We start from the raw sequence: 22503 nt of genomic DNA on the forward strand, positions 1-22503 counted from the left end.
GATAGCCCGCCGTTGTACTTTTCTTTTCTCGTAGTGGAGTAGGAATGCAATGCAATCATACACCCATCCTAAATCACTGGACCATGACTCTCTGATTTGTAATTTTGTTAATTTTTCTGTTTGGTGGTCAGGTCCCATGTGCAACCGACGATATTAGAAACTTTTGGCACGTGCTTCAGTTTGCTCTATAGCGATATTTCTAATCAGTATTCCCTCCGTTTACTTTTGTAAGTCGTTTCAGACAGCTCAAAATGGGTTGTTTTGCACATTGTCTGAAATATCTTCAAGGTCTTATAAAAGTGAACAGAGGGAGTAGTAAACTTTAGCCTATATCAATTTGACAGATGCTTTTGTAGTTACATTGATGTTTATATAGATTCACATCACTCTCCATAAATAGCCAATAAACGAGGTAATTTAATGGGACCATGTGCTTCACGATTGCCTTTTTTTAGTTCAGACATTATATAGTCTTCCACTTTCCCCGCAAAAATAAAAATAGTCTTCCACTTGTTTTTCTCATATAGCTGACAAGAAAAAGGAAAGAAAAGAAAATAGTACTATGAAATTATCGTACCACGAAAAGAGAATATGCTTCCCTAACTAAATGTGCAAGTTGCCAACTTTAGTAAAAAAAGGTTTGCGTCATTATGAGTACACATGAACAATTGATTACATTTTCGCACAACTCATGATTTGATTCCCAAACTTTGAGACAATGAAAATTTTGGTACCTGTATGAAATATTTTCGTAAATATGTCAGTAATAGTCAAAATTTGGGTGAAATGTTTCCAAACTTGATTAAAATATAAGTGATTTTTAAAAATGTGAATATCTATAAATTATATATTTAAATTATTTTTGGAACAACTAAAACTAAAATAAATATCGTTTTTAAATTCCATTGAACTTAGTGAAGAATTTAAAATTGCAAGAAAAATATATCAGACTCTTTTTGAACTATTTTAGACTATTATCAAAATTATTTGATTTTTGAAGTTTGTGTTTTTTATTGTGTAAAAAAATATTGAAATAATAATATTTGGATTGTCCATCAACTGAAAAGCGAAACACAGATCGAAAAATTAATATAACCAACAATAATACATGGCCTAACATCTGGGTGGATTGACGACTTAGGAAAAAAAAACACCACTCATTGAGAAGCCTGACTGAAGGCACGAGATACTTTTGGGCCTATCGTTGGCATGCACGAGTGCCCAGCCCACTGCAGCCCAGTCGACGAGCAGACCAGACCTTCTTCGTTCCCGATTCTTCGATCCCCTCTAGAAAAAAGCAAATCCAATGCCCATTACGCTCCCGATTCAGCCACGCTAGGGTACGGAGGTCGCACGGCGGAGACGGGGAGGCGGCGTTGAGGTCCAGCAGCCAAGGGCGACCCATCCCCCATTCTGCGGCGGTGCGGCCATGCTCCAGGGACCTAGCTGCGGCGACCCAGCCAACGAGCACCGCACAGGCACCGCGCACTAGTAATTCCTTTCTTTGCCCTAATCGCACTTCACGGCATCATCTCAGATTCTCAATAGCAGTTTCCCTATAGGCTATAGAAATCTGAAATTCGCAGTTAGCGATTTGGTAGCATGAATTGTCAGTCAATTGTTTCGTTACCAAGTTTATAAATTGCAATTTAAGTAGATTTGGTTTTCAAAATGAGAAAGTTGTGACGGCTCCCGGGTGCCAGTAAAATAATAATAAAAAATCTGAAACTTTGCAACATCAAAGATGATCAAACTTTGGTTCTTGCAAGTTTTCATGCCAAAATATAGAGAAAGGTGTACGAACGAGTTTTAGATTTCAGTGCTAAAAATGCTCAAAACTTCAAGCACTGAATTTTTTCGTGTGTAGAGCTCCTCCAATGATTTTTTGGCATGAAAATTTGCAAGCGCCTACAAAGTTTGATCATCTTTGATGTTGCAAAGTTTCAGATTTTTTGTTTTTCTTTTCTATTTGTTTTGATTTCACTGTTCATAGAGGGTGGCTCCCGGGAGCTGAAAAACCACTCTTTCAAAATACATTCATATTGTTTGGAATTGAGATGGTTCTCAAAATAATTGAGTTAATGCCTATTGAAATACTGCAGTCGGAACTTGAAGAAAGGAAAATTGTGCTCTTCTGTAGCTTGGCCTGCCCAACCATTTGTGTAGCCGGCAATGTTTCTGATTTACAATGTCATGTTGCTGCGTGCAGGTGGATGCGGCGCATGCGTAGTTCTCATTTCCAAGTATGATCCGGCCACGGACGTGGTGACTGAGTTCTCAGTGAGCTCCTGCCTGACGCTCCTCGGCAGCCTCAACCACTGCTCCGTCACCACCAGCGAGGGCATTGGCAACACTCGCAATGGCTACCACCCCGTCCAGCAGCGCCTCGCCGGTTTCCATGCCTCCCAGTGCGGTTACTGCACTCCCGGCATGTGCATGTCCATCTTCTCTGCCCTCGTCAAGGCCGACAAGACCAGCGACCCCGCCCCAACACCGGGATTCTCCAAGCTCACCTGCTCCGAGGCCGAGCATGCCATCTCCGGCAACCTGTGCCGCTGCACCGGCTACCGGCCCATCCTCGACACGTGCAAGAGCTTCGCCGCCGACGTCGACCTTGAGGATCTCGGCCTCAACTCATTCTGGAAGAAAGGCACCGACCCTGCCGACGTCGACAAGCTGCCAGAATACTCCAGCGGCGCCGTCTGCACCTTCCCTGAGTTTCTCAAGTCCGAGATCAAGGGTCAAATGAAAGATGCTCCAGTGGTGAACGCCGGCGAAGATGGCTGGTACCATCCCAAGAGCATAGGGGAGCTCCATACCCTCTTTGACTCCGACTGGTTCGATGAAAACTCCGTCAAGATCGTGGCGTCAAACACTGGTGCCGGAGTGTACAAGGATCAAGACCTATATAAAAAATACATCGACATCAAAGGGATACCAGAACTTTCGGTCATCAACAGGAGCAACAAGGGGGTGGAGATCGGGGCAGCCGTGTCCATCTCCAAAGCCATCGAGATCTTCTCTGATGGTACACCGGTGTTTAGAAAGATCGCCAGTCATCTCAGCAAGGTGGCCTCACCGTTCATCCGCAACATGGGGACCATCGGCGGGAACGTAATCATGGCGCAGAGGCTGCCATTCGCTTCAGACATCGTCACTGTTCTTCTCGCCGCGGGTTCGACTGTCACAATCCAGACTGCTTCCAAGATGCTGTGCCTAACACTGGAGGAGTTCTTGGAGCAGCCTCCCTGCGATGCCAAGACCATACTGCTCACCATATTTGTCCCTGATTGGGGTTCAGACAATATCCTCTTCGAGACCTCTCGTGCAGCTCCCAGACCATTCGGCAATGCTGTCTCCTATGTGAATTCCTGAAGGGGAAATCAGTGAGTGCACCGGTTATACTTGAAGCAGTTCAGTTGCTGAAAGATGTTATCTCGCCGTCAGAAGGCACCACACACCCTGAGTACAGAGTCAGCTTGGCTGTCAGTTTCTTATTCAGTTTCCTCTCTGCACTTGGTAACAACCTGAATGCTCCCAATGGTTCATGTGCTAATGGCCCCGAGAAGCATGGTAAGGTTGCCAACGATGACTTGCCTATTCGCTCAAGGCAAGAACTGGTTTTCAATGACGAATACAAACCTGTCGGCAAGCCGATCACGAAATCCGGGGCCGAGCTGCAAGCTTCTGGTATACTCCTACACTCTGATTCCATTTTTTTATTTAGCTTACAAGTGTTTACTTATATTAGTTTGTACTCTTGAATTACAAGTGCTAGTAGTACTTCAACCTTATAATTTATGTCCTGGCACTGAACTTCTTAGATTTCTGTAGCTTGAACAAGATTGTTTGGGTTTTCTTTTTATTCATCTTTGGTACACTGCTTCAATCATGCTGAACCATTTGAAATGCTTCATCCCTGAATGTATTTCTTAAAAAAAAATGTTGGCACATCTAACTTCTGTCCTGAAACATGGGCTTGACGGTATTCCTTCTTGATTTCCAGGGGAGGCTGTGTATGTTGATGACATCCCTGCTCCCAAGGATTGCCTCTATGGAGCATTTATCTACAGCACACACCCTCATGCCCATATAAAAGGTGTCAACTTCAGATCATCTTTGGCTTCAGAAAAGGTCATCACAGTTATCTCCGCAAAGGACATTCCTGCTGGTGGAAAAAATGTTGGGTCCGGCTGGGCGATGCTAGGACACGAAGCTCTTTTCGGCAATCCGGTTTCTGAATTTGCTGGTCAAAATATTGGCATCGTGGTACCTACTTCTGAACCGCTTGAACTCAATTTCAGGAAAATGCATAACCAGTAGTATATTTTTACCCTGAATTTTAAGAGGTCATTTGAACTTATCGCATCATCATGTTCCTTGCCATCACTCAGATCGCTGAAACACAGAAGTATGCCTATATGGCAGCGAAGCAAGCTATCATCGAGTATAGCACCGAGAATCTTGAGCCGCCAATTCTGACAATAGAGGACGCCATCCAACATGACAGCTACATCCCTGTTCTCCCATTTCTTGCTCCTCAGCCAGTTGGGGACTTCGACCAAGGGATGTCTGAAGCAGATCACAAGATCCTATCAGGAGAGGTACACACTTGATATTTAGGAGGCTGGATTCTTAGATTCAGACAAGGCCCAAATATTGACACCTAGTAACTTTTGTTAATTTCCGACAGGTGAAACTTAAATCGCAGTACTACTTCTACATGGAGACGCAGACCGCATTGGCCATCCCTGACGAAGACAACTGCATCACCGTCTACGTCTCGACGCAGCTACCGGAGATCACGCAGAATGTCGTCGCGGACCTCCTTGGCATTCCCTACCACAATGTTCGCATCATCAGCAGGAGAGTTGGAGGTGGCTTTGGTGGAAAGGGAATGAAAGGAACCCATGTAAGTGCCCCACTGTGTAACCCAGGAGATTCACATATTTATGAAACTGATCATGGAGAAATTGTTGTGTTCTTCAGGCTGCATGTGCGTGTGCGCTTGCTGCATTCAAGCTTAGGCGCCCTGTCCGGATGTACCTCGACCGGAAGACGGATATGATCATGGCAGGAGGGCGTCACCCGATGAAGGCGAAGTACTCCGTCGGGTTCAAGTCGGACGGCACGCTCACAGCGCTGCATGTCGATCTCGGCATCAACGCCGGGATATCACCGGACTTAAGCCCGTTGATCCCGGCTTACACCATCGCTTCTCTGAAGAAGTACAACTGGGGCGCCCTGGCCTTCGACATCAAGTTGTGCAAGACGAACATGTCGTCCAAGTCGGTGGTGCGGGCGCCCGGCGACGTGCAGGGTTCCTTCATCGCCGAGGCCATCATCGAGCACGTCGCATCCGTGCTCGGGTCCGACACCAACGTTGTCCGAAGAAAGAACCTTCACAGCGTCGAGAGCCTCACGAAGTTCTACAGCGACTCTGCGGGAGACGCCCCGACATACAGCCTCGTGGGCATCTTTGACAAGCTGGCCTCGTCGCCGGAGTACCGGAGCAGGGCAGAGGCTATTGAGCGGTTCAATGGCGGGAGCAGGTGGAAGAAGCGCGGCATCTCGTGTGTGCCGATCACCTATGAGGTGACCCTCCGGCCAACGCCGGGGAAGGTGTCCATCCTGAACGACGGCTCGATCGCTGTGGAGGTCGGCGGCGTGGAGATCGGGCAAGGGCTGTATACCAAGGTGAAGCAGATGACGGCATTTGGGCTAGGGGAGCTCTGCCCTGACGCCGACAAACTCCTTGACAAAGTGCGTGTCATCCAGGCCGACTCGCTGAGCATGATCCAAGGCGGCTTCACCGGCGGGAGCACCACCTCGGAGAGCAGCTGCGAGGCGGTCAGGCAGGCGTGCACCGTGCTCGTCAAGCGCCTCAAGCCCATCAAAGAGGGCCTCGAGGCGAAGTCCGGTGCGCTGGTGCCATGGAGCACCCTGATCGCCCAAGCGAACATGGCAAGCGTGAACCTGTCGGCGCACGCCTTCTGGACGCCAGACCCAGCCTTTGTAAAATACATCAACTATGGAGCCGCCGTCAGCGAGGTGGAAATTGACGTGCTGACTGGGGGCACGACGATCCTGAGAAGCGACCTTGTGTACGACTGTGGGCAGAGCCTGAACCCGGCGGTGGACCTCGGCCAGGTGAGCTCGCCGCCGATCAGCACATCCACTTGCTATTGCTGAAGATCGTTGTAATCTGAATTCATTTTTGCTGGATGGATCAGGTGGAGGGCGCGTTCGTGCAAGGGGTGGGGTTCTTCACGAACGAGGACTATGCGAGGAACGCCGACGGGCTGGTGGTGAACGACGGCACCTGGACGTACAAGATCCCCACGGTTGACACCATCCCTAAGCAGTTCAACGTGGAGCTCATTAACAGCGCGCGCGACCAGAAGCGGGTGCTCTCCTCCAAGGCGTCCGGCGAGCCGCCGCTGCTGCTTGCGGCGTCGGTGCACTGCGCAATGCGGGAGGCCATCAGGGCGGCCAGGAAGGAATTCAAGGCCAACTCGCCGCTGACGTTCCAGATGGACGTGCCGGCGACCATGGCCGACGTCAAGGAGCTGTGCGGCCTCGACGTCGTCGAGAGGCACCTTCAGAGCCTCACTTCGGCCGCCGCCAGCGCCGCAGTGAAGGCGTGATCGTATTTGCATGTAAATTGTGTCGAAACGTGGGCATATGTACTGCTGTAATGACACGATGAAGGTGTGGGACGCTGAACAATGTCCGTGTTTTGAATCAGAATGATCGAATCCCTTGATCGATGGTTACAGGCCTCCTTTTATATGTATCGAAGAGACATGACGATCCCTCGAGGAGGCGTCGGTTCCACGAGATCGAAGGGAGGCGTCGGTTGCGGGACAAACCGCAACGACGGTTTGGGCAAGGGGAGATTTTCCCCTAATTACAGAATTATTTTTAACACTTCCCCTAATCTACACTTGACCATGTAGATCATCTTCACGATTGTCCGGAAAGCTCTATCATCTCAAAAGATTCTCCTTCAAAAGTTCTTCATAAAATCTTTGATGAGATCCTGAAACATATACTCACAAAGAAAGATAGCATAATGTGATGTTATTAAAATAAGGATATCTCAAGAAAAGACTCCCCCTGACACCTGTAAGTCCTTAAGTCTTCGCATACCAATTCCATGAACACGTTTCTGGAACGTAGAATTTGGTAGAGACTTGGTAAATAAATCAGCAAGGTTGTCGCATGATTTGACTTGCAGAATGCTTATTTCCCCGCTTTTCTGAAGATTATGGAGAAAAAACTATTTAGGAGAAATATGCTTGGTGATATTACTCTTGATGTATCCTGTTTGCATCTACGCAACACAGGCCGCATTATCTTCATAGATAACGGTAGGTGATTTTATCGAACCCATTCCACATGACTGTTGTATGTGGTTTATCATTCTACGAAGCCATACACATTCGCATGTTGCTTCAAATAACGAAATTATTTCAGAATGATTGGTAGATGTTGCCACCAGAGTTTGTTTCGAAGACTTCCATGATATAGCAGTACCACCATGTAGGAACACGAAGCCGGTCTAAGATCTGGCATTATGGGGATCAGACAAATAGCCGACATCTGCATATCCAATCACATCAGAGTCTTGATTTTTCTGGAACTGGAAAAATAGGCCAAAATCCTTTGTGCCTTGGAGATATCGAAAGATATTCTTCACTCCAGACCAATGACGTTTGGTGGGAGCTGCGCTATGTCTAGCAAGTAGATTCACTGCAAATGCAATATCAGGTCTTGTGCAATTTGCAAGATACATAAGCGCTCCAACAGCACTAAGGTATGGAACTTCAGGTCCCAACACCTTTTCTCCATCATCCCTTGGTCTGAACGGATCTTTCTCTACGTCTAGAGATCGAACCACCATGAGAGTTTTAGATGAATAGGATTTGTCCATATTGAATTTCTCCAATATTTTCTGGATACAGGCAGATTGGTGTACCATGATTCCCGAGGGAAGGTGCTCAAGTTGAATACCTAAGGAAAATTTGGTTTTACCCAAATCCTTCATCTCAAATTCCATCTTTAGGTGATTGCGTGCTTCATCAATGTCTGGTGTGCTGCCGATGATGTTGAGATCATCAACATACACAGAGATGATGCAAAATCCTGTAGAGGACTTCTTGATGAAAACACATGGGTAATCAGCACTATTGGAGTAACCTTTCTGAAGAAGGAACTCACTGAGTCGGTTGTACTACATCCGTCCCGACTGCCTTAAGCCATATAGTGACTTATTCAGCTTTACACAATACATGTTGTGTTTCGCATTTTTATCCGGGACAGAGATTCCATCAAGAACCTTCATATATATGTCCGAATCTAGTGACCCGTAAAGATATGCGGTCACGACGTCTATCAACTGCATAGATAGATGGTTTTGCACTGCCAAAGATATAAGATATCGGAAAGTGGTTGCAGTCATTACTGGAGAATATGTTTCAGTGAAATCAATGCCGGGTTTCTGCGTGAAACCTTGTGCTACGAGCCTTGCTTTATATCTCACCACCTCATTGTTCTCATTCCGTTTCCGGAGAAAAACCCATTTGAATCCGACAGGGAAAACACTGGGAGGTGTAGGTATTGCTTTAGTGAATACCTTTCTTTTGTTAAGTGATGCAATTTCTGCTTGGGTTGCATCCTTCCATTTAGGCCAGTCGGAGCGCTTTTGGCACTCAACGATAGATCTTGGATCATGATTAGTGAGAAGGGTATCTGCAATCTTTTCAGCAAAATATATGTCGACAGTCGTAGTCTTACGATCAAATGATTCTCCAGAATCAACATAGTTGATGGAAATTTCCTGCACCCCTAGTGACTCTTCGTGATTTCCCAATACGATCGAGTCTGGGTGTTCCGATGTCCCAGTCAGTTTGTGTTGGGGAACGTTGCAGAAAACAAAAATTTTCCTACGAATTCACCAAGATACAGCTATGAGTTCATCTAGCAACGAGTGATTGGATGCATCTACGTACCTTGTAGATCGCGAGCGGAAGCGTTCAAAGAACGGGGATGAGGGAGTCGTACTCGACGTGATTCGAATCACCGAAGATCCTAGCACCGAACGGACGGCACCTCCGCGTTCAACACACGTACGGTCAGGGTAACGTCTCCTTCTTCTTGATCTAGCAAGAGGGAAGGAGAGGTTGAGGAAGATGGCTCCAGCAGCAGCACGACGGCGTGGTGGTGATGGAGCTGCAGTACTCCGTCAGGGCTTCGCCAAGCGCTATGGAGGAGGAGGAGGTGTTGGAGAGGGAGAAGGAGGCAACCAAAGGCATGGGTGAAAAAGCCCTCCTTCCCCCACTATATATAGGAGGGCCAAGGGGGGGGCACCGGCCCTAGGAGATCCAATCTCCTAGGGGGGGCGGCGGCCAAGGGAGGTTTCCCTCCCCCCCAAGGCACCTAAGGGTGCCTTCCACTAGTGGGACTCCTCCCCTTTGGAAACCCTAGGCGCATGGGCCTATTGGGGCTGGTGCCCTTGGCCCATGTAGGACAAGGCGCACCCCCTACAGCCCATGTGGCCCCCCGGGGCAGGTGGCCCCACCCGGTGGGCCCCCGGGACCCTTCCGGTGGTCCCGGTACAATATCGATAACCCCGAAACTTGTCCCGATGGCCGAAATAGCACTTCCTATATATAATTCTTTACCTCGGGACCATTCCGGAACTCCTCGTGACGTCCGGGATCTCATCCGGGACTCCGAACAACATTCGGGGTTACTGCATATACATATCCCTACAACCCTAGCGTCACCGAACCTTAAGTGTGTAGACCCTACGGGTTCGGGAGATATGTAGACATGACCGAGACGACTCTCCGGTCAATAACCAACAGCGGGATCTGGATACCCATGTTGGCTCCCACATACTCCACGATGATCTCATCGGATGAACCACGATGCCGAGGATTCAAGCAACCCCGTATGCAATTCCCTTTGTCAATCGGTATGTTACTTGCCCGAGATTCGATCGTCGGTATCCCAATACCTCGTTCAATCTTGTTATCGGCAAGTCACTTTACTCGTACCGTAATGCATGATCCCGTGACCAGACACTTGGTCACTTTGAGCTCATTATGATGATGCATTACCGAGTGGGCCCAGTGATACCTCTCCGTCATACGGAGTGACAAATCCCAGTCTCGATCCGTGTCAACCCAACAGACACTTTCGGAGATACCTGTAGTGCACCTTTATAGTCACCCAGTTACGTTGTGACGTTTGGTACACACAAAGCACTCCTACGGTATCCGGGAGTTACACGATCTCATGGTCAAAGGAAAAGATACTTGACATTGGAAAAGCTCTAGCAAACGAACTACACGATCTTGCGCTATGCTTAGGATTGGGTCTTGTCCATCACATCATTCTCCTAATGATGTGATCCCGTTATCAATGACATCCAATGTCCATAGCCAGGAAACCATGACTATCTGTTGATCAACGAGCTAGTCAACTAGAGGCTTACTAGGGACATATTATGGTCTATGTATTCACACGTGTATTATGATTTCCGGATAATACAGTTATAGCATGAATAAAGACAATTATCATGAACAAGGAAATATAATAATAATGCTTTTATTATTGCCTCTAGGGCATATTTCCAACAGTTTGTGCACACTGGAACTGGGTTGTGGAGGTTGCCCTTCCATTGGGTGTATACTACCCATCAGGTGTTTGTCAACGTTGAGTTGACCTGCATTTATTGACTCCGAGGTTTTTCTCCTCGATTTCCTTTGCTTCTAGCGCGTCAGAAACCCCTCTTTTTAGGAATAGGGAGTTGAGTGGTTTTTATTGGTACCTCCACTCTTTCTGGCGCGTTTCTGGCCGGGTTTAAGGATTTTGTAACACCTTTCAAATCAGTAAATAAATCTGGCAGATTATTTGCAAGATGTTGCAAATTAATGATCTTCCGAACTTGAAGTTCGGTCTCATGGGTACGTGGATCAGAGGATGAAATGGAATGAGCATTCCAATCAATTTCCGGGCATTCTTTCCGGTACTTGAAATCTCCCCCTAATGCCGGAAAATGTTCCTCATTAAATATGCAATCAGCGTGACGGGCTGTGAACAGATCCCCAGTCAGGGGTTCCAGGTACTTAATAATCGACGGCGATTTGTACCCCACATAGATCTCCAACTTCCTGTGTGGGCCCATAGATGTCCGCTGTGGTGGTGAGATCGGGATGTATGCAGCACATCCAAACTTACGCAGATGGGAAATGCTTGGAGGATTCCACGTACCAATTCCAGAGGGGAAGAACTGTGATATGCAGTTGGCCTCAATTGTATCAAGTCAGCAGTGTGTAAAATGGCGTGACCCCAACAAGAGGTTGGCAAGTTGCAATTCGTCAACAAAGGTCTTGCAATGAGTTTGATCCTCTTAATCAATGCTTCAGCCAAACCATTTTGTGTATGGAGATATGGAACAGAATGCTGAACTTCAATCCCCAAAGCCATGCAATAATCATTGAAAGCACGTGAGGAGAATTCTGCAGCATTGTCCATTCGAATTGATTTAATTCGACTTTTAGGATAATGGGCTTGCAACTTAATGACTTGTCTCATTATCTTGGCAAATGCATAGTTTCGTGTGGATAGAAGACACACATGTGACCATCGTGTAGATGCGTCAATCAGAACCATGAAATACCGAAAAGGTCCAGATAATGACTGAATGGGACCACAATTGTCTCCTTGAATACGTTCAAGGAACTGAAGTGGTTCAGCTTGTATTTTGAGGTGTGAGGGCCTCAAAATTAGCTTTCCCGTGGCACAAGATGTGCACACAAAATCAGAAGATTGAGGAAATTTTGACTCAAGCAAATTATGACCAATGGAATTGCTAGTAATTTTTCTCATCATCCCTATTCCAGGATGGCCTAGGCGATCATGCCAGGTTTGGAATGCGTTAACATTCTGAAAAATTACTTTGTATGCAACATGTTCCACGGGTTTGATGTACGTATAGTACAAACCAGACGATAGAGAAGGAATTTTCTCATGTACCTTTTTGCCATATCCGTCATCTTTAGTAAAGAGTAGATACTCCTCTTTGTTGTCTTCATGGGTTTCAATATGAAAACCATTTTTACGGATATCTCGATAACTGATCAGGGTACATGCAGAATCGGGATACAGTAAAGCATCCTCAATTGTCACATATGTACCACTTGGGAGGGTGAATATGGCACGTCCAGTACCAACAATCACAGTATCGCGTCCAGCGATAGTTAGAATATCTCCATTCGTCTTTTTTAGAGTTTGGAAATATTTCATCTCCCTCAGTATGGAGTTTGTGGCACCACTGTCCACAAGGGATAATTCCTCTTCCATCGGATTGTCCCCGTAGAAAACTATGTAAAACAAAGAATTTTCAATAAGAAAACCTCATAGTAATATATAGAATACAATCTTTATTATATCAAATGTGCTGATACAATACAATATAAAGACAACAACAAACTTATGTTCTTATTACAATCATCACAAATGGACATAATTAAGTAGATTACTAAGGAGATTGAGGGACTAGTCGAAGTTGCCAAACACGTTGTTTGCAGTGTACTCAATCAACGTGTTCTCCATTTCAGCAGTAGCCTCAGGCAGATAAGGAACCACGGCATTGCTCGGTCCAGGAGGAACATCGTGCGAACCACCAACTCCTTTTGCGCTATACGGATGAAGGTTGAAGTTGGCTTTAAACCTTTTCCCTTGAGGTGCTTTGCGTCCCTGAGATTGCTGGTACAACATAACCAGATGCTTGGTCATTGTGCACTTTTCAGTAGAATGCGTGGAGCATCCACACTTGTTACAAAGCTTAGATTTATCAAACCTGGGCTTTGAAGTGCCTTTTCCCTTGTGTGGGTATCTAGATCTCCTGTTCCCATTGTGCTTTCGCTTATGCTCGGAATTGGATTGTTTACCTCGAGAGGTACCATTAAACTTTTGTCTATTTGCAACATTCAGATGAACTTCAGGTAAAGGTTGTGCCCCAACTAGGCGCTGAGAGCCATTCTTAGTGAGTAGCTCATCATGCTTTTCAGCTTGAAGTAACATGTGAATAAGCTCGGAATAGACAGTGTAGTTACGAGCACGGTATTGCTGTTGGAGGATCCTATCTGAAGGGAGCATAGTAGACAAAGTTTTCACTATCTTCTCCCCCTCAGTAGGTTCCTTCTCACAAAAGCGCAGTTTGGAACATATCTTATGAACAACATGATTGTACTCACCGATGGACTTGAAATCCTAAAGACGAAGATGAGTCCAATCATGGAGTGCTTCGGGCAGGACTACTGCCTTCTACTGTTCATACCTCGTTTTAAGGGCCAGAAATAGACTACTAGGAGATTCCTCCTGTAAATACTCAGACTTGAGATCTGGATGAATATGGTGCCTTATGATGAATAAGGCAGCATAGTTCTGCTGTTCTGTCAGCGGCATGGCCTCATCCGGGAGAGGGGTCTCCGGGGGTTGTATTTCACGCGCTATCCCACGGGACGCAAGACTGATCTTGATGTCCATAGCCCATGTAGGGTAGTTGTGGCCATTGAGGGCAAGCTCCTCAAACTCTTTGGCAGTCATCTTTGCCTACATGGGAAACCAGAGATAATTAATTTACCGGTGGTAAATTAAAAACCATCATGGTTGTGTAATAAGAATGCAAAAATTGATACTCAAGTCTAAACTTGAAAAATTCTCAACCTCAATTGTGTGAACATAACACTTTGAAGATCACATAGATCTCACAGTAATAGGCTACATCGCCATTACCTTGTGTATGCTACAATTCAGATATAAGGAATACACGTTGGAGGTAATCATTTGTCGAGAATGACAAAGCGTAGACCTCACAGTAAGAGAGGATATTCTGCAAATGAGCAGTAGATCACAACTCATTACCTTGTGATTCCAAATAAGATGAGGGAGAAACATCCAAAAATTTGCAAGTTTGATATGCGAGAGAAGACCTCAATCGCAAAGACATGTTCGATAAAAATGAGATGTGGTAAACACATCGAACATGTCATTCTTCCCAGATGAAATCCAGTACTTTATTTATATTATCAATCCATTACATAATATAAACACACTAATAATTACACAAGTCCTAGTCAGATTTAATCTAGAACTGGACTAGTATGTAAGTAGTAGTCAAACTAGGTACTAAACAGAGTCTAAAACTGCACCATATACAATAATTAGTACTAGACTAATAAAAACAGAGATTAAAAAAAACTTGAAGAGAGTAGGCCAATCGCCTGGGCCTGGGCCTGCCATCACCGACCGAGGCCAGCCTGCAGCCACCCACACCGCATAAGAGGAGGCGAGAGGTGGGGCGGTTACGGATAAGGACCCGCACCACGCTCGATCCCCACCACCACCTGCGCTCGCAAGGAGCAGGGAGCCCAGTCGCCGACGACCGGGGCGAGCGCCGGCGCCTCCCCTCGCATCTTTAGGTGTCAGCGACGCGACACCGACGAGGCCTCTTCATCTGAAGAGGAGATGACGACGGTGGAGGCCTGGCGCAGTGGAGTAGCAGTGAAGCCGAGGTTCGCCGGAGCCCATGAGCCTGGGCGATGGCCGGGGCGGCGGTCGAGGGCTGCAACGGCGCGCCCGAAGAGGCGGCCGAAGCGCCGCTCCGTGCGGCTGCTCGAGCCCGCGGCTGTCTCCTGTTGAGGCGTGCCGCCGCCGGCGGCGGCGCCCTCCATGCCGACTCCAAGGCGGACTACTCCGGAGGCCCGGTCGACGGGGAGATGAAGGCGAGCGCCTCCTCCTCGTTCACGACGACGCGCATCGGCACATGGCAGTATCCGGGCGGGCCAGCGGCCTCGGAGGCGGGTGTTGGCGTCGACGGCGCGAGCCACGCGACCGGTGGAGGAGGTGGTGGAGGCGGAGATCCAGGGGGCGGTGCAGGCGCGGTTGCAGCCCTGTGCACCATGGAGGCGCTCGGGCCGGCCACTAGCCAGGGGTCGAACCCCATGGGCGCCTGGCCACGGGCGCAGGGAGCACCATCGTGGTTGCGTCCAGGAGCGAGGGGAGCACCGCGGGGGGGGGGGGGGGGGCGTCCAGCGGCGCGGTGGCGGCCAGGAGCACCACGTCCAGCGGCACGGTGGCGGCCAGGAGCGCCATGTCAGCGGCGCTGCGGCCGAATCGACGAATGGTTTGCATCTGGCGACGGAAACGGCGGTGGCCACCAACTCCATGGCGGCGAAGGGCAATGAGGCGGTAGCGGCGACCGTCCTCGCGGATCAGACGGAGGAAGAAGGAGACGAGGCCTGTCATCTCACCGGCGGCGAGTGCTTCCTCTCTTCTCCTTTCTCTGTTGCCTTTTGCTCTCGCTGGCTGTTCTACGTGCGTGATAACGTGTTTTGAATCAGAATGATCGAATCCCTTGATCGATGGTTACAGACCCCCTTTTATATGTCCCGAAGAGACACGACGATCCCTCGAGGAGGCGTCGGTTCCAGGAGATCGAAGGGAGGCATCGGTTGCGGGACAAACCGCAATGACGGTTTGGGCAAGGGGAGATTTTCCCCTAATTACATAATTATTTTTAGCAGTTCGGTTTGCCTGTGTGCTGCTGTGTATAGAAGAGAGGAGATAAAACAGCTATCGACGTGGATCTATCATAAGCGTTGGGTTTTCATCTAACGGCAGGCATGCACATGCTGCGATTCTGCTTATAATGTACTCCCTCCCTCCGTTCCTAAATATTTATCTTTTTAGAGATTTCAAATGGACTACCACATATAGATATATCTCTACTCCTAATGTCTCAGTTGGTAGTCTCCGTTTCGGGTTTATTTTCGTCCCAACACTTTCGTCCAGTTTATTTTTGTTGGTTTTTTTCGTCATCTCTCACCAGGGGGCGGCCGCCCCGGGCCCCCGAGGCCGAGGGGGACCCCCAGCCCCAGGACGTCGTCCTTTGTACTGCGCCACGCTGAAAATTAGGTCGCGATTAATCAGGGTCTATTCCATCCTCGATTCATCCTTCCGATTTGACTATCCACGATGCCGCGGCCGGTCCGCTCTTCCTCGCACTTCTTTGAGTTCTTTCGGCTTTCCATCCGCCGCGGGCATCAGGATTATGAACTTGCGATGGTCTTGTTGTCATCCGCGGAGACAGGTTGCCTCTCATGGCAAAGCTTCTGCCTGTAGTCGCTGCTGCTGCTGCTGCTGCGTGGTTGAAGTCCATGCTCTTGGTGGCTACCCCCTGACGGAAGGTAAGACTGCATTTTCTCTTCAAATATCTAGCTGATTAATATATTCGGTGTCTATTGTTTGTAGGGATGGCAATGTGTAGGGTATGGGCGGGTACGACACTTTTCTACCCAAACTCATACCAAAATCTTTTTTCTATACCCACCCACTTCACTATCCATGGGCGTAAATTGGTACTCATGCCCATACCCATCGGGTATCCTATACCCACTGGGTATCCGGTGGGTACAATATATAGCATTGACATGACAAAAGTAAGATTAGAAAAAGGTCTAAATTCAGGTACCCATCCGGTGGGTATAATATATAGCCTTGGTTGGGGATGAATCGACGAGGATTTAGTAACCCGGCTCTTGATTGCTTCAAGGAAAAGCATAGAAGATAGTACTGGGGCGATGGCCGTCTATGGCCTATGGTCCGTGGGCTAGTTAAGAACTCAAGATAATTATTTACTCACATATTATAGGGTTTAATTTATTTATTAATTTTCTGGGTATCCATTGGGTTACCCATGGGTATAATTTCATACCCATACCCTACCCATGTTTTTGGCGGGTATGGATACCCATACCCATGGGTATGAAGTGGTAAAAAGTCTCACCCATGCCCACTATTTTCGGGTAGGGTACCCGCGGGTACCCATACCCATGGGCAAAACTGCCATCCCTAATTGTTTGCCGTTTACTGTTAAGTTGGTATTAACTAGCGCAAGTGAGCGTTGTACAGGCAGTACTAACTTACTCATGGTTGCTCACTTTTTGCATAAGAACATCTGACTTGTATACATGTCTTGGAGAACGTAGGTCCAAATATTCATAATGATTTTTCTGCATCACTTGCCTCACTTTTCTTGTCTGAGCACTTCAATCATAGGTTTTCCTTTAGCCATGTCTCCAAGATTTGCTGTCATAATTTTCGAGACACACTTTTAGTTCATTGTTGCAACATGACCATTGATAATCAAATGATTGTACATTACCTAAGGATAGACTGTACTGGAAAATTATTGGTTTGTGAGTATGCCATAATAATTAGTAAAATTATATTAGTTGATCTTGTATGTTGTGTGGCTTTGTAACTTTGCCTGAGCATATCAATATACTTACATATATTGACTATTTTTGTATGTATACATTAAGAGGCCATGTTTTCGTTTCGCCCCGGGCCCCCGAAATCTCAGGACCGGCCTTGCCGCCGTCGCAGATCACCAGGACACCGCCGTCGCCTCGGATCCCCACACGCCGCCAACATGGCCGTGACAACTGATGAGCACGCTCCGTCTCCAGGTTCGTTCTTTGAATTTGTTTTCTTGTTAACTTCTGACGTGTTATAGATTTTATATCAGTAAAAGTGTCATCCTTGGTGATAAGATGGGACTATATTAGAGCTATTATTAGTGTATGCTAGATTGGATCAAATGTAGACATAAAAATGCAACAAAACTGCAAGTCCACATCTGATTCAACACACTTCCACTGTAGTGTTTGAGTGCGTATACTGATGTTCTTTGATCAACATAGGGTGATGCTTGGTAGTTACCCCTCTCTCAGCCTTGCAAATTTTGGGTGTGTGAATTTGCAACTTGGACACCTCATAGAATGTTCGTCCGAATGTTCGAAATTGATCATGTATATATCCCTAGCAGATCTAAGCTGTCACTACTCTTTTTTTGGTTGTCAGGAAATGTATTTTTGATCTCAGCTTCTAATGATGAAAAGAAGTAGTCAAGAATAAAATTTGATGTCCTTTGGCACCTTACAAGACGATAAACATCAACACTGGTGTTCTGTTGTTCTGATAACTGCAAAATAGGAATGCATGGTACTTATGTAACCACATATGTTTCCTTCTTCACTTTTGGGAGGATATTTCTTACACCCTTTATATTGACTTATCCCTGATCGTAATATTGCAGCATCAATGGGCATGAAGGGCGTGGGTTGAAGACCAATTATTCTACATTGTTCGGTCTATTTAAAGGTAACTGTACTAAACATCCTGTTCTTACTGCTCTTTACTCTTTAGTTAATACCATCAGTGTGGCACTCCTCCTTTTTAACGTTCTTTTAGTTAGTAGCAGTATTTTTGAAGTGTTTCTACCATTTCTCTGGAGGTTCTAGCGGTGTTCACGATATTAGGCTGTAATTGTTGCCAGCCTGATCTTGGTAAATTTTCCTTGCTTAGTCTTAATATTGAAACTTGCTCGGGGTATCCAACCAAGGCCACATTTTTGATAAATAAGATGCAAGATTCTATTCTGTCAACAGGCTTTGATGTGTCATCAGCAGCTCTATTGCAAGTCTCTAGCGTCGACTTACCCCAGTTCCTTCGGTTCAGATGCCGTTTCCTAATTGCTAGAGCTGCAAGGGTACATATTTACTTCCTTATCATCCTTGAGTCATATTATCTGTGAGGGTACTTAATTGCTTACGTGTTTGCAATTTCTATTTTTGAACCTTTATAGCTAATCCTCTCTTTAATTTTCAGTTAGCTATTTATTTTCTTACGCATGAAAGAACTTTTCTTAATGCGTGGGTGTTTATAGAACATCGCTGGTCTCTTCAATGGCAATCAGTACTCATTGGTGTTGTCAGGCATTCAATCAGAGGTGCGGCATGCTTCTGACATCAACGACATTGCCAACAACGTCTATCAGCACAATTCGGCCACCGGTCCTACCGTTCTGCAAACTTGGATCTCTGGCAAAAACTGAAAATTTCTTTTTGGGTTAAGCACTACTGATTTGTGGTCGTAAATTCTTTTGGCGAGGAATCTTAAATATATTGTAATGTCAGTATCTCGACTGGCATTGAGGATTAAGAACTTTAACTGTGCCGCCACATTTTGTAGGCACTATAACTACCATTCTAGGCATGTATATGCATGGTATTCTATGCAGAATTTATTTGCTCATATACAAGGAATACTCACTACATTATGAGACAAAGTTTATTATGGACTGGTAAGAGCTTACTGATGATTCATCCTGTCATCCTTAGATACAAAGATGAAGGTGTACACAATTCAAACACTCATGTTTGGCTAGTTCCACGCAACACACCTGCTCCATGAAACATCATCATTGGTCGAGGTAAGCACTCCTTCATGCATCCTCCGTGTTTTTTTTCATTCATCAAGTTTGATTTTTTTACATGCATTTTAGTTTTCTCTTTAGTTGTTTTGTACTTACTGAAATAATGACTTCAGTGGCAAAAATTGCTTATGTATTTGTTGAAACATGGGCATGGCTCATGCATTTTGTTAGGCTGAAGCACAGGAAGAAGCAGTGTGAAAATCTCTTGCGTATTCTCGGTCTTGTTTTTATTGAGCTCATAGTTGTGTACTATTTGTTTTCACTTCTTTGGAAGTGATATATTTGGTAATAACAAGTTCTTGTGTGGTGCTCCATATATGCATTCGGGATTATGAATTAGATTTTTCCAGTATCTTACATCAGGGATCATCAACGGGGATGAAAAGGTTGTCGAATGGTTTCTCCTGGGTAGTGATATGAGTTATACCTTGTAAGTGTTCTACAAAGTGGATATCATGGAACGAGAAAGCTAAGTACCCGCCGACTGGTGGTTAGCGACAGGCACGCACGCTTCTGTCATCCTTGGTTGTTGGCTCATTTTTTCAAAAAAATAGGAGGTGGGCTAATTTTGTAGATACTTGATTACCGCGAGTAGGCCACTGCTATAGTGCAGCCCTCCATCTATAGTGCAGATCTTATCATTTTTTTCCTCTCCAGATCCTTTTGTTCGCCAGATCTGATTTTCTTGCTCTCTTCCCAATCCATTTTTCCCTCTCCAGATCTTTTTTCGTTCGAGATTTTTTCACGCAAAAATTGATGTGAACAAGAGAGGATTTGATCATTGCACCACTAGTGAGCCAACTCAACTAGCCTACCACCTGACCTACGATCTCTTTCTTGAACAAAAGAAAGTAAATGGGCTATTTAACATGTCTCCGCTACTACGTATGCATAAAAACGAGTTAATTTACTGTTTGATTTTTTCCGCGCTTAGGTACCCCGTTCCTGCTAACTTTACCGACCCGGGGGGGGGGGGGGGGGGTGATGAAATATCCTCCATTAACTTTCGTGTAAATAACATGGTAACTCAAAATTCATAGACCTGATAACTTATATACCCCGGTCCTAAAAACTTTGTCGGCGAGGGTGGGGGTGGGGTAGTTGTTGAAACATACCACGGTAATTTCTGTGCAAATAACATGATAACTCAAACATGGCGGACCTGATAACTTATGTACCCCGGTCTTGATAACTTGGTCGGTGAGGGTGGGGGTGGGGCAAGTCGCTGAAACATGCCATGGTCACTTCTGTGCAAATAACATGATAACTCAAACATGGAGGACCTGATAACTTGGTCGGCGAGGATGGGGTGGGGCAAGTCGCTAAAACATGTCACGGTAACTTATGTGCAAATAACATGATAACTCATACATGGTAGACCTGATAACTTTGTCGGAGGGGTCGGGGTGGGGGTGTCGTTGAAACGTACGACGGTAACTTCTATGCAAATAACATGATAACTCACACATCGTAAACATGATAAATTATGTACCAGTCCTGATAACTTTGTCGGAGGGGCCGGAGTGGGGAAGTCATTGAAACAAACATACCACGATAACTTCTATGCAAATAATATGATAACTCACACATCATAGACATTAAATTACGTACCCTGTCCTGGTAACTTTGTCGGTGGGGTTGGGGTTGGGGGGAGTCATTGAAACATACCACGATAACTTCTATGCAAATAACATGATAAGTCACACATCGTAGAAATGATAAATTATGTACCCAATCCTGATAACTTTATCGGCGGGGTAGGATGGGAGGAGTTGTTGAATCATAACACGATAACTCTTATGCAAATAACATGATAAATCACACATCACAGACTTGATAATTTATGTACCCGACCCTGGTAAATGTGGTGACTGTGGTGAGGGGTGGGGGGGGGGGGCAACCCCGGTAATTTATATGTAAATAGCTTGTTAATAGACACATACTAAGCTGATAACTCACATACAAACGCCATTATAATTTTTTGACCTGAAATTTTTTTGTTGAAAAATATACACCCGGTAATATCTATGTAAAAAGCATGATAATGTATACATCACAGATTTGATAACTAATATCTTACATTTTAAACACCATGGTATCTTTCATCCAAGGGAAAAAAGTTTTTAAACATTTTCATTGGTAATTTATGTGTTAAATTACCATACTTCCTCATGCCTTAACCTTCTCGTACTGTAGTTATCAGCCTTATCATGGTATAGTTATCATGTTGCTCATACCCATAGTTATCAGGCTGGTCATGCCAAAGTTACCAAGCCAAACTTTTTTTTTCTGATATGGCAGAAATAAGAAAGGTTCAAATAACATTGTTTATCTATAATAGACAACAACAAAAGGTGGTTTAGTTGGTTATTAGGCTCAATAGGTATTGCATAGACTTAGGTTCGAATCCGTCGTTAGCATAGTCCATCATGGAATGCCCTTTTGGCATCAATAGCGAATTGACATAGTGCTTTGATTTTCAATAAATATAGGAGATAAGGGGGTGAAAGGTATGATGCAATCTGTTGTGGTACCTAGATGGAACTGTTGAACCGGTGAAAAAGTCATATTTCAGTATCTGCCCAACCTCTGCATGTAATACACCTACTTTGTTCTTCCTTTCTTTTGTTCTAATGACTAACTTGTCCATCTCAACTGTCATTATTCCCTTTATAGTAGCACATATAAATAGGTATATTTTACATTACTTGGTATGCTAAAATCTGAAATCGTATTTAAGAGTTTACTCCCATTTACTTGTGTTTTTTCATACTAATAGAATTGGTGTCAATTAGACTTCGTCGTGTTTCTTCAAATTTAATGGTTTGTCATGGAATATGGAATTTGAGTATGACAGCTACTGAACTGAAAATAATCTATCGAACAATAATAAAATGATGAGCAGTTACTATATCGCAGAGTCCTAAGACTGAATGATAGGCCAATACACTGGCGAAATATAAGTTCTTTGTTTGGATACCAAGCAGGAAAATAGTTCACATAGTTTTGCCAACTATTTTATTCCATCTGTTAATTTGCCAACTATTTTATTGGATATATGGAGTACTAATTAATTAGCCATAACTATAGTTTATTAGTTCGCTCGTTGGTTTCCTCACCTCCCAGGTTGGTTCGCTTCCTCTCCT

The 22503-nt window shown here is 45.5% G+C and overlaps 1 pseudogene; it reads left to right on the top strand.

Moving 5' to 3' along the window:
* LOC125510935 overlaps window positions 1-22503 on the top strand; it is a 38703-nt pseudogene that overhangs the window by 2094 nt on the left and 14106 nt on the right.

This window comes from Triticum urartu, chromosome 5 (assembly GCF_003073215.2).
Source record: "Triticum urartu cultivar G1812 chromosome 5, Tu2.1, whole genome shotgun sequence".
Classification (NCBI taxonomy): domain Eukaryota; kingdom Viridiplantae; phylum Streptophyta; class Magnoliopsida; order Poales; family Poaceae; genus Triticum; species Triticum urartu.